This window comes from Patagioenas fasciata, chromosome 3, assembly GCF_037038585.1.
Source record: "Patagioenas fasciata isolate bPatFas1 chromosome 3, bPatFas1.hap1, whole genome shotgun sequence".
NCBI lineage: Eukaryota > Metazoa > Chordata > Aves > Columbiformes > Columbidae > Patagioenas > Patagioenas fasciata.
In genome coordinates this window covers 44450685-44469402 of record NC_092522.1, presented here as the reverse complement: position 1 = coordinate 44469402, position 18718 = coordinate 44450685, and the positions used below count along the sequence as shown (strand labels likewise).

General features: G+C 38.5%; 1 long non-coding RNA gene across 1 annotated transcript in view; it reads left to right on the top strand.

Annotated features, from left to right (window-relative positions):
• Positions 1–4872: 4872 nt before the first annotated feature.
• LOC139827714 (uncharacterized) overlaps positions 4873–18718 on the top strand; it is a 51187-nt gene continuing 37341 nt past the window's right edge. Inside the window, exon 1 of the long non-coding RNA XR_011738632.1 lies at positions 4873–4967. This is a non-coding gene — a long non-coding RNA (uncharacterized lncRNA). The remainder of the gene's footprint in view (positions 4968–18718) is intronic.

Below are 18718 nucleotides of genomic sequence, written 5' to 3'. Positions count from 1 at the left end.
CTGTGGAGTTCAATAGGGAGTGTTTTTTGCCTTGAAGACTAAGAATTACTTCAGTGAACTAACTGCAAGGTTGAGTAAATAAGTATTAGAATAATAATCTTTATAACCTAAGAAATAACAGAAGTCTTCATCGGACTGCCACTGCAGTCTACTGTAATGTTTCCAGAAAAGTAAAAAAATATTCCTTCTCTCCACTTGTCACTGTTGACTTAAAAAGAAGACAAGAAGCAACAAAGAACTTTGTTGTTTCAATAAATCAATAAATTAAAATGGGGGCTAGGGCAAAGAAGGGAAGACTTCCATATTATTTTTGCTGAAGAAATACCAGAATGACAGCCAAATCATTAAAAAAAATATACCTGTACTCTTCTTAAATCTTTAACCACCATAACTTATTTGTTATCCACAGCTTTTATGTGTGGAAAACCATTGTTTAACAAAAGAAAGTGAGAGTAGGCAAAAGTTGTACTGGTATAGATATGGTGGTATTTATCCAAGGTCCTAATTGATTCAGCCACACAATGGCAGTGCGCGTACTTTTATTTATATTTTTCTTCTTTAAAGCTAATTAAAATTTGCCTTAGAAGTACTGACCAGAACACAGGAGCATGTTATTGTACCCCTGAAGCTAATAATGTCTCAAAATCAAAGTGGGTGTAATCTACTTGAACATGAACATAACCGACAAAGTCTTTCGGTCTTTCTCTATTTTCAGAAATTTGTGCGACAATAAACGGAAAAAAAATGTTTGCTTCGGAAGAAATATAAGAATGCTTTTCTGAACTAGCTCATGAAAGACAAGGAGATGCATAATAGTTATGTTACTTGATAATGCCATGCAAGAAATTTGTGGAAGAATAACGAGTAAGTTATCTATTATTGGGACATTTGTATTGCTGTTCCGCATACTTCCTGCCTTTTCTCACACCAGGAAATAATCCTCAATTTTTGGTAGTAAATCCCATTAAGATTAGTCCCAAATCCTCTTTGTAAAATGTTATGCAATTTAAGGAAACACAATGAAGTAATAGTAGGGTTTGTTGTTGTTTTTTTTTTTTTTTTTAATCAAGTGTGAGAACAAATATTAACATTACATTAGTCTCAATAGAGCAGTAGCTAAGACTATGTTAGTAGACCAAATATAAATAGCAACAAATTGCTACCTGTAAGGTCTTAGAGCTTGGTGAAATGAAGTCAACAAGTCAATTGACTAATGAAACAGTGTTTCAGCTTAAAGGTACCTAAAAGTAACAAAGCTTTATATTTTGTAAAAGGGTGTGGATCTTGCAAGATATCTGTGCTCTGATGTTCCTGGTGGGAGAAGGTACTCTCAAATTCATCTGTGTCTGGAAAGTTGGGTAATAGGACAGATGCCATCCATCTCTGAAAACCATATTTGCCTGCTAGAGCATCTGTAAATAGGGACCATTTTGTACAGTAAATCAGAGCTAACTCCCAGTTTCCTGGCATGCCCTGTAGTAACATATATATATTAAAAAAAATGTTCACAACTTTCTGGCCTGAAGACCCTGATCACAAAGCTACACCTGAACCCAGCCTTCACAAGGAAACATTATCTCCGAACATATATTTTCAGTTTTATAAATAAAGATGCTCCCTGTGTTTACCAAGGATTAACAAATTCAAGCAAAATAGAGTGATCCTGGAGTACAAATGTTCTAAGCAAGGTCTGTATATTAATTGTTCCACTTTCCTTGGCACTGGAGAGTGTCAAGGAGTATTGTTTTGGACACCATACTTCACGAAAACTGTAGACACACTGGAGACAATCCAAAATTGAGTGAAAAAAAAAATGATCAACAGTCTAGAGGCAGCATGAGGGAGGGTGGAATTGGCATTGTTTAGTCTAGAGAAGACTAAGGAAAAATGGAATGTCAGCCCATAACCATGAAGTTTTTGCAAAGAGGAAAATATAAACTAGATGGGAAAAGAAGTAATGAAAAAAAAACTGCAGCAGGGGAGATCCAATATAATTGCTAAAAGTAACTTTCCTTGAATAGATTGGTTAAGGACTAAGTAAAGTTTTCTCACAGAATTTTGTTTTCAGTTAAAAAATTTAATGCCAATATCTGGTAAAGATGCAAAGTGCAAGAAGTTATAACTTCTAGGCTCATTCTCAAAACTTAACAACAATCTGTCTAGGATCTCTTGAAGATTTTCTGCTGTCTGCAGAGGGTCATGACCACTTGGGATGATAGAATGTTTGTTGCCAAATGCAACTTAGTTGAAGCTGAACATAATTAGTGTCAACATTATAAGTAGCAGCGCTCTGTTTTCATCTGGGGTTTCATTTCATTTTTTCAGACAGGCAAGAAGATCTCATCTGGTGTTAATGGTTCGGTCCCCATTTTTCACTGAATTTTGTCTTTGTGTGGGCCATTGAACAAAAGCATAAGTTTTACTCACTGTCATGGGTGTTAATTCTGCATGGGATCTGGGCCTCTTTTTATTCCTAGTCTATTAATATTTCCAGAATTGAAATGTGGCTTTAGAGACTTTCAAAACAGTTCTTCTGAATCTTCCTATGCTTAACAAGGGAACAGATTTTTCCTTTTTATAACAATCTTCTTGAAGAATGTTTTAGTCTTTTGAAACCAAGTTTTCAACCCTATCTTACTGCTTCATTCGTACTCCTTTCTACAGATCTAAATAATGAATTAACTGAAAGGTACCTACTGTAACTATAAACAAGTTATAAGCAATCCAGGAGATTATGTGTAGATATGCACATTAAAAGTACATAAAAATTAAAGGACATTTTATACCTATATCCTTCTGAACTGAAACTTGGAACTTTACCCTTCCTGTGTGGAGATAAGTTTACAGTACTTATATTTGTATTACTCACATTTACTTTGTTTAAGCTTCTAGAGACCTGATATCTAGGATGAGACCATTTTACCAGTGATTCACAAATAGAGTCAGAAAAGATGAACAGGCTGGGCTTCCCTACTCAGGGTGCTACTAGAAATCATCAGACATGGAATGTAAATGAAGTGCTATATTGTGCCATACCTTCTTATTTGCTTATGGATGCAAGTTTTCTGGAGTATTTATGTACTTGACAGAATATAACAACTGTGGCACATACCGTTGTAGCAAGAGTAATCTGAGTTGCAGTCAATTCTAGCTTTTATGTTTTTTAGTAGCAGATTTTAAAGCAACAGAGGTCAGAAGTACGGTCCTCATTACAAAACAAACAAAAACACAAAAAACCCACAAAACAACCAACAACAACAAAAACAATCAACAAAACAGAAACAGCAAGAATGGGGCTGGAAGAATTAGCCACTGTTCTGCTGTTAACCAATCCTGCATTGTAACAAGGAAACGACATTCCTGAAAGCACCTTGGAAATTACATCAGCAATGATCTCTGGCTATAGGACTATGAATGTGACCATCTGCAATGGGTCTTGGGTGGTCAGAAAGGAATGGTGTGAACATAAAACTTCGATTCATAAGGATGACTATGAACTTACCATTACTCACCTTTTAGGAGGTCTAGAAACACCATTATCTTTTTTGATGTATTTTAGGTTCTGTGTGAGAAAAGATAAAAAGAGGCGCAAATATTAGAGATATGTAAAAGGAAGGAGGGATATCCAACCAATTAGAACTCACCCCAGCCCTAATTCCAGGAACAAAGATTAATCTCATTACCCCTCTCTACTGACCCTGAAAGTTCTGCTTACATATAATTTCAAGTTATAAAACAATATTATTAGAAAACAGTTGAATTTCAGCAGACGACCAAAGATGCATGTTTATTCTCTACAATGCTAAATGAACAGGTGATGCACAAGAATGCATCAGTCTGGTGAGTTATATGTCTAAGCCTCCATTGTCTGGAGTTTAACTTGCAAAACTGCTTCTGCACTTGAGACGCATACCTAATGCTATCCTAATTTGGCTGTGGTTGAGATTGTCTGGACATTCCTCAGCTGTGCCTGCAGGAGAATGAGTACAAAAATGTTAAATCTCCCACATTTATATCTGTTGTGAAATGCTGGCATGCTCTTGCAATCAGCATTAATACTCAAATTGGTTTTGTGTTTTGTGGTGTGTTTTTTTGGTTTTTTTGGGTTTTTTTTTTTTTTTAATTTTTTTATTTATTTATTTAAATGCCACTAATTTAAGTTTGGAAAACTTCAGTCTCCCATATGTGATACAGATTTCACATATGAATGTAGATATGTCTGCATGTGTGTTGGAGATGAAGAGGTTGAAATAACCTTATGAGTCTTGTATAATTCTGATCTGTCTGTGGGTCAACCTCTAAGCATTGCAAATGTATAATTAACTGCTCCAGTGCTGCATTCCTGGACAGCTACATGAGTATGTAGGAACAGAAAGGTTTGCCAACGGTTTCTATGATGTCACTGAAGTCACATATGCTGAAATTTAAACATCAAGAAAAATACTATAACTTAATATAAAGAAAACAAATATGACTTTTGAAGTGATGTAAAGCAGTATATTTTCATGTATGTGATAAACTACTTCAAAGAAATTACTAGCCAGTGAGATCACTCAATTAGCTCTATTTTTGCTTTTCCAAAAATAGATGTGGTGTTGTGCATTGAGAGATCTATTCCAGTTGTGCTGCAGGAGAATCCTTTACTCATCACAGATCTCTTCTGAAAAAACACACTACTTTTTTTTTTTTTCGGTTTAGGTTTTGTTTGTTCTTTCAGGACAGATTAAATGTTTGGACTTCAGGACTGTGGGAAACCAGGCATCAGTTAGAGAGCCAGCTGTTATTTAATCCAGGGATTGGACTGCATCCTGAGCAGTTGCAGCATCTGGGACTTTGAATGTCGTTCAAACCTACCTTAGCTCTACCCATCAGGCTTGCCTAGAGCCTGGCTTGACTGGACCAGAGATTCTGGCTCACAAAGTGACTGTCACAGATAGTGTGAGGCAAAATAAACCCTGAAAAACATGGTAAGAATGACCAATTATTGGGGGGGGTGGTTTTGGGGTCTTTTTTGTTTGCATGCATGTGAACCCATTTTGCTAGAAAACAGTTAAATTTGGCAGATTTATTTTTTCAAACAAAACCTTGTTATTTTTAATTATTCCTTGTTTGAGATTCACAAGAAATTTTGCTTTGAGCAAGTAGCATTAAAGCTGGACATTTCAAAAATGTTAAGGAAAGGTGACATCTCTTGGAAAACAAGGTAGGTAAATGTTCAGTGCATTCTAGCAATGTTATATAGCACACATGATGTATGAAGGAGAGATCTAGAAATGGACCTTTTGCCTCAGCTTGAATATATGATAAATGTCTGGCCTCATTAATCCAGACTGCTAGGTTAACCTTTATTCTAAACTCCTTACTCTGCGTAAGAATGTATCCTAGGCTACTGTTATATGTTTAATTTCATCAAGCAGATGTCTGCACTGCTGCCAGAAAAGACTGGTCTTGTCTCTTCTCCTCCTCTGGAGTAGCCCGCTGCCTTTTCCCTGCTGCTTTCCATGCCCTATCTCTAGTATGCACATAGGAACCCTTTGAATCAGGCCAAAGACCCTTATCAGTCTGAAAACTAATATCAGGAAAACAAACCAACAAGTCAGTGCTCTTACAAGGAAGCAGGTATGTCCAAGGGTGTAAAGTTGCTAGGACTGCCCCATTATGGAATATTGTAGACTCATATTGAACTGAATTGACCACATAACCATGCTGTCAGGAATTCAGAGAAAATAGCACCTAGCACTGAAGAGAGACCAGCTTATCAGGAAATCGGAGGAGCTACCATAAATCCCAATTTCTGCATGAAGATCACATACAACCTCTCTCTCAAAATTTCACAGTTAAAGGAGGAGATGGATGGTACATCAGTAATCAGAACCCACAAAAAAAGATAAGGGTACACACCTGCCACCTTTGTTGAAGGTGCTTTTGCCACCAGCTCAGAGACACTCCTGGAACTGATATAGGTAGGTCCTTCCATTGTGGCTGAATGTGCAGTAACACCATGAAGGCAGGCATTCCGAATTGCCTGGGACAGGCCTGGGTGTAAGAAGCAGCATGATGCTCTTGTCGGACTACTTGGATGCTTACCTGGGCAGAGAGGCTGGAGTTCTGCTCTGGCATAAAGTTTACATGTTTCATAGTAAATAGGATGTGGTGAGAGTAAGAATAAACAGTAGATATGCAGAAAATAGAAATTTATTTAAGTTCATACTGCCAAAGGCCTAGTGTGCATAAAAGCTTCCTTAACTTCAAACTGCACCTGAGATGTTCTAAAATCCTTTGTATATGACATTTAAACTCAATAAAAGCTATTTTAAGGAAAAGCAGACAGCCATCTTGAATGAGGGACTCAGATAAAGTTTTTGTGATTATTCCCCTCTGCACCAGCAAAACTGGCATTGGAGCAGGAAGAGAAACAACAGTAGGTCAAAATGTTGTAGACATAAGCAGTTAAATTCAGAGATGTGTTTGATACTTTCTCATAACTAATATGCACACACTCAGCCTAATTCTATCATAGTTTGAAGGTATGTCTTCCCTGCCTCTTGGGTAATCTGGGATGTGAAACCTCATTCCACATCGGTTAGAATTTATTTTCATTTGAGTCACTCTTTCTGTCGCAGCAACTCACAGCTGACATGTACGATATTATTTGTGCTATGTAACCAAGTTAATGTTCTTATTACTCTGCTGTATATCCCATGACACCTTTGCAGGAGGCATGATTCATCTCAACCAGCTTAGCTAGTGAAACTCTTTAAATAACTGTATGTGAAACATATGGTTCAGGACAGAAAACATTTTGAGAGTGGAATAAGGCCAGAAATAGCAGCTGTTGCTAATATAGTATAGTGATATTTGATGTCTCATAGAGGGCAAACCAAAGCAAACTTTAATCTCCAAGAATCTTAGAGTTTACAGACTAGTAAAAAATGCAGGGCTACAAAGCATATACTACTTTTAGGTTAAAACTGACGTGTTTTCTACCATGGCTCCATCAAAACATTTTGCTTTGTTAGCAGGGCACAGTTTCCAATTGTAGGAAGGCAGAGACAGCTGGGAGTTATCCAGAAGATTCATAAAAGGGGAAAACTGGCAGGGAGGAGCTGAGCTGCGGGACAGCAGATCAGCTTCAGGACTCAGAGGGCAGGGGTTTATTCCGCTGATTCATTGCTGGGGCTATAGGTTGGAAGTCAGAGCAGGTGAGACTTGTATTTGTTCCACTTCAGCTACTCCAAGTTTTTGTGCCTGTCACTCCACTTCGGGGAATCCGGTGTCATCAGGGAGGGATACATGTTTGAAAGTAGCAAGAATATTATAAAGATAAATCTGTAGGTAGGAACAAAACAGAAGTTCAGGTGAACATGTGAGGAATTACAATTGTAATTGAACAGAGTTTATATTTGAGAGTGATGAACCAGAACTTCAAGGGAAAACTTGTTTCAGAGGCTTTTTTTTTTTTTCTGACTCCACTTGTTCAAGGTGAAAATTCTCCCTGCATTTTTCTATGTTGTGTATCTTCTACGTGACAGTATCTGCGAGATATAACCAAACTAGTAGAGTGGTCTTTCCTTGCATCATGAGCATCAAAACATAGTACCTATCTTTTAATCCTTTCTTAGTTTTCCTTCTGTGCAAAGATGAGCTTCTCTATTTCAGCTGATGATGCTGTGGCTTGTGAGGAGTTCACACAATGCATCTGTAAGACCCAGCCATGTTGCAGCTGTCAGAGGAAACGAATAGAGCATATGGCTGTGCCTGTGTGTGGACCTGTGTATTTAAAAGGTGATAATGGGCATGGCAGTGGTAAGACCGTGGAGACAGGATTGTCACAAATGGAAAAAGACTACATTTTCCCTTGGGCAGTTTATTTTTACTGGTTTTGTCTGAAAGAGAAATTGTCTTAGACAAAAGTAACATGTTTTGCTCTTTGTATGAAGTCAAAACTTGTACCATCTTTCACGTTTGATTAGCCACAGGCTGTTAAGTAGAAAAAAGCAGAACATCTCTCCAACCCATGTATTTTTCTATGCCACATCAGTCCCAGTCTCTGGAGCTGGCATGGGAAAATAGAAATGTTAAATGACATGCTCAGTTCTGGATGACCCAAAGGCCATCCTAACACATGAGGACAAACCATTCTTTGTTTGCTCTCTTAGCTTTCAGAAATAGGTGTATCTGGGCAATAGGAGAGCAATAGTCTCCCTCTGGGGCCATGACTGGAAGAGAATGCCAAGTCATACCTCAGATTGCACCAACAGGACACAAGTGGTGGACCCGTCAGACACAGCCAGCTGTTTGCTTGAACCCTTTCTGCTCTTTGATGTTGTATAATAATGTTGCATGTTGGCTCAAGAAAGGGAATGAAAGATATCATTAAAACTGTAGTGGATAGAGAGACCTTTATGAAAACAAGCAATTCAAGAATCCAAATAATTGCAATAAAACTATTTTTTTTTTCATTTTTTTTCTCCCTTCTTCTGTTTCCTTCTTCCATTTTCTTCTTCCTAGTTTTCACACAGATGTAAACATAATACCAGGTCTTCAACAGTAATGTTATCTTACCATAAAACAGCTGTATGACTTCATTAACACTAACTGAGGGTTTAAACTAAAGATGAATTTTCAAATAACATCCAATCTTGACTTAAAAATTCTTTAAAAATCCTCTATTACTTTTTGTAGATTATTCATTACCTTCACCAAATTAAAAAAAAATCTCCCTTTGTGTAGTCTTACTTCATTTAGTTCCAATGGCTACCTACTGGACTTTGCTATATGTTAATCTGCTGGACTGAAGAACCCATTATCAATGCTTCCTGCTTAAATTATTAGGATTTTAAAATAGTTGTTTAGCAATCTATTATCCATCTCCCAAGTAAGGTAAATAAGCTGAGTTTCTTGAATCTCTGTCTTTATGGTTTGGATTTTTTTTCCAACACTTGAGTCATTCTCTTGGCAGTTCTTTGAACTTACTCCAAGTTGCAACATCAGTCCCGAATTGTACGCATTAGACTGGATGTAGCAGGAGTCGTTCCAGTGCCAGGTGCAGAAGTAAGATTAAAATTATTTTTCCTGTACACATGTCCAAGGATTGCATTAGGCTTTTTCTGATGAATGTTAACACATGGTGCCTACCATCATAAGATTATTCTCACGTTCCTCCACAAAATAAGGCCAAATATCATCTGCTGTAATTATAGCTTGTCAGACTTTATATGTGGCTGTTCCATTACCACTGTATGTGCTTACATGCACATCACCCACTAGCACTGACCTGCCCTTCACTTTTTATCACTGTTCTTTGAGACATCTGCGGGTTTTTATCAGTGATTAATTTATGGTGGGGGAGACTGAATTGTTTTTCTTCTAGATTATTAGTTAAAATACTGTGTTAAAAATAGCACAGGCCTAGAAACATGGCTATACAAACTGAGTTAGAAGTACAATTACTTGGTGATGATCTCCCAGTTTTCAAGAATTTTTGAGATCTGCTTATGAGCTAGTGTATTTTTCTAGCTCCTTTAGTCAAAATGCTGTGTAATTCCAAGGGAGACATTTGACAGATTAAGTGGAAGACTTAACATGTTAATACCAATACCTGTTTAATCATAAACTGGAATCTTATTGAATACTCTGATAGACAAGATATATTTTCAGTAAGCACATGTTAGCACCAGTATTCATCTCAGTTAGTCAAGTCCTTGATATGCCCTACCGTTACTGATGTCAGGCTGAAAGGTGTGTGTTTACCTTTGCTAATTTGTTTACTCTTTCAAAATACTGTCACAATATTACTTTTCAGTTAGTCTTTTTTGAGTTTTCAAGTGTCTTAAGTGTTATCAACTATGACTCTTTTATGGTCCAGCAATTGTAATTGCCATTTGACTCTTGGAAAGTCAGAGTATAACTTCATTCTTCAACTTTACTTCTTTAACAGCGTTATAATACTTGCCTTAATCATAGGATTCACTTGCATGAGTGGCCAAGTGATCAAAGACATTTCCCTGGTTGTACTGGCTCTGCTGGCCTCATGGAGACAGCTGGATAGCAGACCTGGAGTTTGCCAGGTTAGTTTCAAGAATTAACACTTTCAGTAACAACACGGATTTAAATCACCTCATGCCAATTTTGAAACCACACCGACATACTTGTTTCAGCATAAACTTTTTGAAGGCAGACCTATAAACATAACAACATGAAAGTAAGGTAGCCTGTACATCTTTTTTGTGTGGTAAGTAGGTGAGGTGTAAAAAAACCCTGGTTTTGGTTAACCTGTGTGTTTTCAACCTTGTGATTTTAAAGAGATTTTGGGCATCAGAGAGATGTACACACAGGCAAACACACATGGCAACAAAACTTGACCCACAATGTCTTTATGACAAGTAACAGAGAATGGAATAGAAAAGTGGGGGGGAAAATGTTAAAATGTTATGAAATATAATGTAGTTGAAGTACTAGGCAGGTACCAAACCAGAGACCAGACAGAGGGTTGTAGAGATCTGGGGCAACAGTGGAAGAGGTTGATTTTTTGGTAGAACTGCTGATAAACATTTAGACAATCTGCACTGCTCCTGAATTCACTCCCTGCCTGTTGCCCTGTAATATATTAACAGTCTTGTACATCTAAACTATTGTTATTCTGATTGCCATTGTGTTGTGTTTATTTTTAAATATTTTTAGAATCCAGACAGAGAGGTTACATATTTCAGATGAAGCACAGTCTGGGGTAGTGTGCAGGGTCTGGAAAGCTCATTTCTAATACATAAGTAATCTGTGGAACGTGGGCATCAACATTCTGTTCTACAGATGTTTTGTTAGTTTGGCATAGCAGTGCTGGACGTGACAGTAGGAGTTGAGTTCATGGTGTCACAATCCTTTTCTCACTTACCTTCCTCAACTTTTCCTCCACTCATATACACATGCAGAAGCATTTGAGTAGCGATCTTGACTGGGGCACTGTTGCAAATGAAAAATATAGTATAGCTGCACATGGTAGTGCCACCAAAATAGTAAGTGTAACAGAGGTAGGAAGGGAAAAACAGTGGGGCTAGAGCAGCCAAGCCTCTCTGTTCCTAGTGTTGAAGTTTCAGTGTGGTGGGGCTTGACTGATGCTTGTCAGTATTCAATAAGATTTCCGGGAACAAATCAGCCCTTATGCTATGGTGATCTGTTGAGCTCACCTTTTGCTTCAGAGAAAAAAATGCAATATAAGAAGATCCCATATGCCCTCCACAGTTCTGCATCCCCATCATTGTGATTACACAAGTATGTGTGGTTCAGTAGTATCATCTAAGGACTTTCACTACCAAGAAATATGTTTTCATGTCTAAGGAAAAAAGATGTTTTAATAGAAAACGTAGAGTCAAAGGAAACAAGGACTGGGAAAGGGTCTTCAGAAATCTTCCCCTTGCCTCATAGTGGGATTAATTTAGACTCATCTTCCAGAGATGGACACTCCACAATTTCCCAGGCAGGTCATCACAGCATTTCACTACCTTTTTCATTAGGAAGTTTTCCTAGCTTTTTCTTGCTATAATTTAAACTGATTACCTCTTGTAATAGCCAATGTAATCAACATAAAAAGATTCTTCCCCCTACTTTTCAAAGAGCCTTTCGTTTGTGAGGAATATCATGTGCCTTTTGCAGCCTTTTCTTCTTGAGGCTAAACCACCTCAGCTCTTCCATTTTCTGTCATAAGTCAGAGTCTAAATTTCCACTCATTGTCATTACTCTCTGAATTCTCAGCTAGTTCATACTCTTCTTAGAGTGCAGTGCCTAAACTACATACAATATTTCAGTTAAAGCCCTGCCATTGTTGAATGCAGCAGAAGGCTTATTTTACACATCTTGCAGGTTCGGCTCCTGTTTAGAAATCCCAGTGTGGTGTTTGCTCTTTTCTCAACAGCATGATAGCGTTGACTCATGCTTAGCTTGTGATTCAGTATATCCCATGAACTCCTTCAAGAAGGAATGCCATCAGCCATTTGCTTTCCATCCGGTAATGGTGCAGCTCATCATTTCTGTCCAAATGAAGGATTCTGCATTTATCCCTCTTGATTAGTGCCCAGGCAGTGATGAGAGTCCTCTTCACCATTCCTGTAAAATCTTGGCCAAGATTCTTTGTTTCTCATTGCAAAAAATACAAGATACACAGGACTAGTTATTACATTGATTTTTTTTTTTTTCTTTTGGATTTATGTCTTTATTTGTTTAGAAGGCATAGGGAACAAGGGTGTTAGATGAGCACCAACTCAATTAGCAAACACTTTGTATGCAGACAAGGAGATAAGAAAAGCAACTTCTCAGTGGTAAACTCCATAAATTCTCATTTGTTTAACCAGAGATTGAACCCAGATGTGAAGCAAACAGTGTTAAGAAGAAAAAGGCAGGAGCTGACATTGATTAAACCTTTGTAAACTTTCCATGATGTCAAGCAGATTATTAGAATTTTAGTCAGAAGATCTCCAGCATTGCATAGGTTTCCTTTGTGTTCTCTTGCAATGCAATCACGACTTCTGGTGCAAAGTAATCAAGAATTTAATTACAAAGAAAACATCTCTTTCTAATATTTTGTAAAAATAGGTTTTTATGAAGTTCTTATCTCACATTTAAGAACCAAAATTAAATAGACAGATATTCAGAAATTTATTCTGGAGCCAAAAAGGATACTGAACACTCCTAAGAATATGATGGAAATAAGAAAATGTGTGTAAATAAAAATATAATTCAGCATGATTCTGAGCACATTATTTATATTGCTAATTCTTTTACGGGTAGACATAATTATTCAGGTGGATCAAGCAACTCTGACATAAGATGCTAGGCTGATTAGATTTAGCATGTTTGCTTCAAACCCCACAAAGCACCAGCATTTGTTTTGACGTCACTTCTGCAGTTTTGGAATCACTGTTCAACTATTCTCTATTAAAAATTAGTAAAACAGAAACTGAGCCAGATTAGTTAATTGGAAAGACACTTGTATTTTGAGCACTGAGATCTGTCTGAGCCTTCAATTCTGGCCTGCTATTGATGTTTTTTGTTGATCATCTGATTTCTTTCCTCTAGTGTTCCAGAACTAGGCCAAGAATAACTTTGAAGCACCTATTTTTACTGTTTGCATAATTGAGCATTGCTCACAAAAATCTCAAACAGTTATTGATTAAGGTTGTGTTGCAGATTCCAGTGTGACATTAACTTTGATAACTACATAAATACAACAAACAGTACTCACGGGCCTAGTCGAAGGGTCAGAAAATACCAGTGTAGAGAAAAATCCTGGCCGGTCTTGAACATAGGTGCTGTCCCTGCTATTTTCCTTATAGTACTAATCTCACAAAAAAGCAAATGTCTGTTAACAGATTTCCAGAAGAGTAGGCCCGACATTCAAATGAGAAGATATACACATACAGCCTAAAAGATTCAGTTTGCAGCACGACTGTCTTTATCAACTTCAATTTGACTGTAACACCCTCCAAAGAGTTTACCAACAATAACCTACTGAGCTTCACAGTCCATGCAGACACCAATTATGTTGCACTCCTGCTCCTCTTTTTAGAAACATACCGAAGGCAACCTTCATTTGGTATTTCCTTACTTCAGTAAAATTCTGTTGAGAGTCATAGGTAAATCTGCTGATGGGCAAAGTAATTGTCAAAACTATTTTTTGTGAATCTATAAAATTGCCTAATTGCTTGGAGCTGGCCGTGGCTTTTCCTAGTTTGCATTTGCCGAAGTGCTTTCAAAGAAACTATTCAAACCTTCCCCAGTACTGCAATTTAAGTTTTGGCTCTAGTTACATAGAAAAGACAGAGCAGGACACAGTTTCTGTATCTCTGTACAAGGAGAACTAAGAGGTAATTACTTATTAAAGAAATGTTTAATTCAGCTACCAAACAGTGGACTGCTGCATCAAGTAAATAATTATGAACAAGCAGCCAGGATGTGTGGTTTTTGCTGCACACACACCTTGAAATGGATTTTTCCTGTAACTGTGTTTCAGCCATTCATCATTATTCTCCTCTGTCCCACCTTGTGATAAGAAGAGTTGAAGGGTACCTTAAAGTGCAGTGTCATGGCTCTTTTGATAACAAGAGCCTTGCTCCATTACTTTTGATAACAAGAGCCTTGCTCCATTACCATGTGTAATTTTCTTCCCTCTTTCTCCCTTTTATTTTAGAAACTGTGTAATTTTGACTATTCCCCTTCCCCTCACACGAGGCTGTGTTTCAGCAGTATATAGTGTATATGTGCATGTAGGTTTAGTGTGTTTCATAAATGAAGTGCTTTGGAAACAGTTGTGGAAGGACCTTGGTGCAGGAGCAGGGGAGCTTACCACTAGAATCTTCTTCCAGAGTTTTTCTGGAATCACCAAATGAGGTAGTCATTTAATCACTCAATAGACAGGTTAGATAGGAAATGCAAGAAGTCAAGACTAACTTTGAGACAGACTTCTTCCTCCAAATGAGAACCCAAACATATTTCTTTGGCTCTGAGTACTAAGCCCCAATTGCAAAGCCAGCACTGTTTCAAGACATACTTTATGATAAAAGAAAGCTTTGAAAAAGGCATCATGGCCTCAGACTGCAGGAACTCTGATGACTTGTTTACTGGACATTTGGAGAGACATTTTGATACAGTACATCTTTTCTAAGTGCTCACCTTCTTCAGTTTCTCATCTCTTGTTCTCTTTGATGAAAATACATGTAGGATGTCCACTTTGCAAACTACTGTTGGCCATCTCTCGATCTTATGCATGCAAAATGTTATAAATTATTGTACATGTGCTGGCAAACTGATCACTCCTGCATTCCATGTTCTGCTTTTTGTAATGTGACATATAGGTACTATAGCTTGTTATGCAGTACTGCAGTTAACAAATCATTCACTAGTAAAAGATCATAAAACATAGCCTGACCAAAAGTGTGTGGGTCTCATTTATATGTGACCAAAACACATCCAGAAAACCCCCAAAACACAAAATCTCGTATGCTGAGAATTCTCAGAAAGCTCCACCTCATTTTAAAATGAGGAAACATGTAGAATAACCCCTGTTTTGGCTTTTCAATGTTTCCCAAGTGTCTGCCATACTTACTGCAATTTTTTATGGCAGTCACACAGGTGTAACTGTTAGTCAACAAGCATTTTATTTAATTTATCTTTTCCCTCATACAAGTTGAGATTTGGATTTTTGCTCCTGACAAACCAGCATAAATGACATTAATTTGATGGGGAAATAAAACAGCAGTTTGAATTGGGAAACTAGCTACTTGGCAAAACCATATTTTGAGGAAACTTTCTAGAAAATTAAATATAAAACTTTCATGTCTGCTACAGTGCTTGACCTTTCCTTCTTCTCTCCACCTCCTATGGATAAGTGTTTCCTCCCATCAACTGTAACATGGTAGCTTTAGCTCTGCAGCCTTTATGGCTCCAGGTAGTAATTTCCGTGCATGCTCCAGCTTCTACTGGAATTGTTTCATTTACTTTATAGGGTTTTGCCTAATTTTTCCACTAGTAAAACTGAAGTCTCTCACAGATCTTGCAGTTGGATAGTTATTTTCAGAAATGAAAGGTAGACTGGGTCTAATTTGGGAGTTGGGTTCAAACTCCTTAGCCACAATCCTCTGATGTCACTCTGAGCTTTACTTAGCTGCAGAAAGTTAATTATCTGTGCTGGGATCAGGGATACAGGAGCTACTGGGAGTGCACAGTGTGGAGTGTATGATCCAGCCTCTTCATGGAGAAAAGAGAATCATAGCAAGGTCTCCCCCACTCTTTATCCATTGATTTATAAAGGATGTCCTCTGTGAATTACGTGATGGTAATCTTGCTCAACGCTTGCCTAATGGGCCAGCTGCTGTGCATGTCAGAGCCAAAGGAACCTTCCTGCAGACCCGTATCATCTTCAAGATCTAGCAGTTCCCCCACTCCATTTTTTGTAACATTCCCCCTCTGCACCAACTCTTTCCTGGAGATTGTCATGACTCAGCAGCCTGACACTGGGTGGGCCCATGTAAGGCATCCTCCTCATTCTGTGGCAAAATCAGCTGGATGAGCCGGGGCATGATATTAAGCTGCTACATTAACCTACCTTGCTGGGCCTGTGGCAAAAATAATTGACACTGATGAGCAAGGCTAAAACACACAGCTGTTCTTCAGCCAACTCAAGGAGGCATGTGACACCTTTTCTGCCTCAACCAAGATCATTGGAAGGGGGAGCTACTTAAATATTAATAGTGGAAACAGCCTCAACCATCCCATTAAATCTGCTGCTCCAGACCTGACAGAGGCTTAGAAGCCTGAGAGAGACTGAGGCATAGCCAAATTTTGTGACTCCGACATACGCTGAATTACAATAACAGAACAGCTGTGATCTCTCATACAAGTTTGTTACACGGCAACTAAGGGCATATTATTTATAGTTTTCAGCAATCTTGGAATCTGTACCCAGGTTCTGCAAACACAGAAGGCCTGGTCCCTTTCCAAAAAAAAAAAAAACAACCAACAAAAATGGGAACAAAAGTCAGTGAGCAGGAAGAAGGCTGGGAAGAGTTGAGGGTTAAACCAAATCCAGCTGCCTCCTAGGAAAATGCAGTATTTCTCTTGCAGCCTCTCTTGACAGTTTTGACAGGTTTATAACAGAGCAAATATAGTTTTGAATAGCAAAATTATCTTCATAACCCCTGCAATGCTTGGGTTGCCCTGACAGTCTAGACAGCACAGATGTATCTGCACTAAGCTGGTGATCCTGCCCTCACCTGTAGCACAGCAGCTGTTTTTCCTATTGATGGCCCTTTTATTTTGTTGGTGACTAATGCATCAAGCTGATGGAAAATGAGTTACTCTTCCTCAGCCAGTCAGCCTCCAAATATGCAGCTCATATCACTCTCTGACTTTTAATTTTTTACCACAGATGCAGCATTTTAAGGGAGGAAGGTCAGACAGAGACCATACTCATATCTATCACTTGCCATTAAGTTTTTAAGTTCTCAGAGTAAGGGCCAAGTTGCCTTGTGAAGTGGTGCCAACATCAAGAATAGAATTTCTTTACTTGCCATGTCTTCCTTTCAGCACACTCCTGTGTGTTTTTTTCCACTGACAGAGTTCACTTTTTATTCAGGAAATGGATATATCCACCCTCCATCTGTGAGCATGTGTGCGCGTGTTTTCTTTCTCATAACTTCTCTTCGTGAGCTAATGCATGTAATAGTTGCCTTAATGAGGTCATACTGAAGCTCAGGCTTTCCAGTCAGTCACAGGCAGGCTTGTGAGGAATATGTGGCTGCAGCTGCTCTGGGTGGAAGCACTGATAGGCATGCTTAACCCCCTGTCCTACTCTGTCCACTCTCCTCACCCACTGGTTTGCTGTCCTAAAGATTTCTGTGCAAATCCACCTGGCAGGCCATAAAGTCTTGGCTCTGTTCTTGAGAACGGGAAATAAGCTTTGGGTCTACCAGGAATCTACTGATCAATGGCAGATGAACCTGGTTCTTTTTGTATCATCTCACACCTTTCTGACGTATAACAGGCTTGGGCTGAAGGTCCGATTAACATCCGGACCATGTCATTACACATAGAAAGCAAAGCCAGATCTTAGAGTATTTGTATAAATAAACACCACCAGCCAAGCCCACCCTGCCACAAATCACAAGCAGCCTCATAAAGGTCCTTTATAGTCCCTGCTGGCCATGAAGTAAGTGTTGAACAGCCCCTCCTCAGTCCCTGGCTGCTCTGGAAACTCCATGTGCTCCCACTTGGGCAGGTCTCCCTCCCACAGGTCTGTTGCACGGGGGTAAGGGACAGAGTTGCTTTATAGACTCTGGCATAGATACTTGCTATACGTTCTTCAAAACCCACCTGGACCACGCTGCCACAGTTATGTGCCATAGGAGCATTACAATCACCAGGAAGGCACCAGGTGGAAAACAAGAGGCAGGGAATTATATGATAATGGCTTTCTGAAGGTGAGCCTGAAGGACATCAGCCACCTTCATTAAGATTATATCTGTGTTCCTCTAAACTAGTGACAGACTGTTATTTATTATAGGACCTAACTGCCTTTGCATGTTGTGGACTGTATAGGAACAAGTAGCAGATACCTACGAAACTCGTGCTATTAAGAAGCAACCTAAAAACATCAGGGAAAAATGTGGGTACAGCTATCATTATGAAACATCTTCAGAAAGCTAAAGAAACAAAGCATATATCTATAGGCAGAGCCACTTGGTTTTTTTTTCATCCAAAACTTGACAGGGTGATCCAAAACTGTATGAAAAGTATGGGGTATTTTAAAATTCAGGAGAGTTGTCTGGAAGTCTTTCTGTAACACTGATCCTTAAGGGAAGTGTGTGTGCACAGTTAGAAGTTTTGTACATAGGTTGCACTGTAACATATATGAAATGGCATTTCTTAACCACCTTTCAGGGATTCCTTGGAAGCTTTCCATAGAAGCCCTCACCTTCTCCCCCTCCATTTCATGGTCCATAAGTTAAAAACCAGTGTTCTAAAAACAGTTTCTCTTGGTTAGGTCTTTTGGTTTTCTCCCCATAGTTCCCACAGGGTCTTTCTTGAAAAGGGAATACAGCAGTGCCTTTTGATGCTGAAGGTTATGTTCTGTCCTATTAATTTGTTTGACTGTCTTATTTTACTGTATCTTACACACACAAAAAACTTCATTTGAAGAGGATACATTTAGTGTGTTTAACAGTGCATCTGT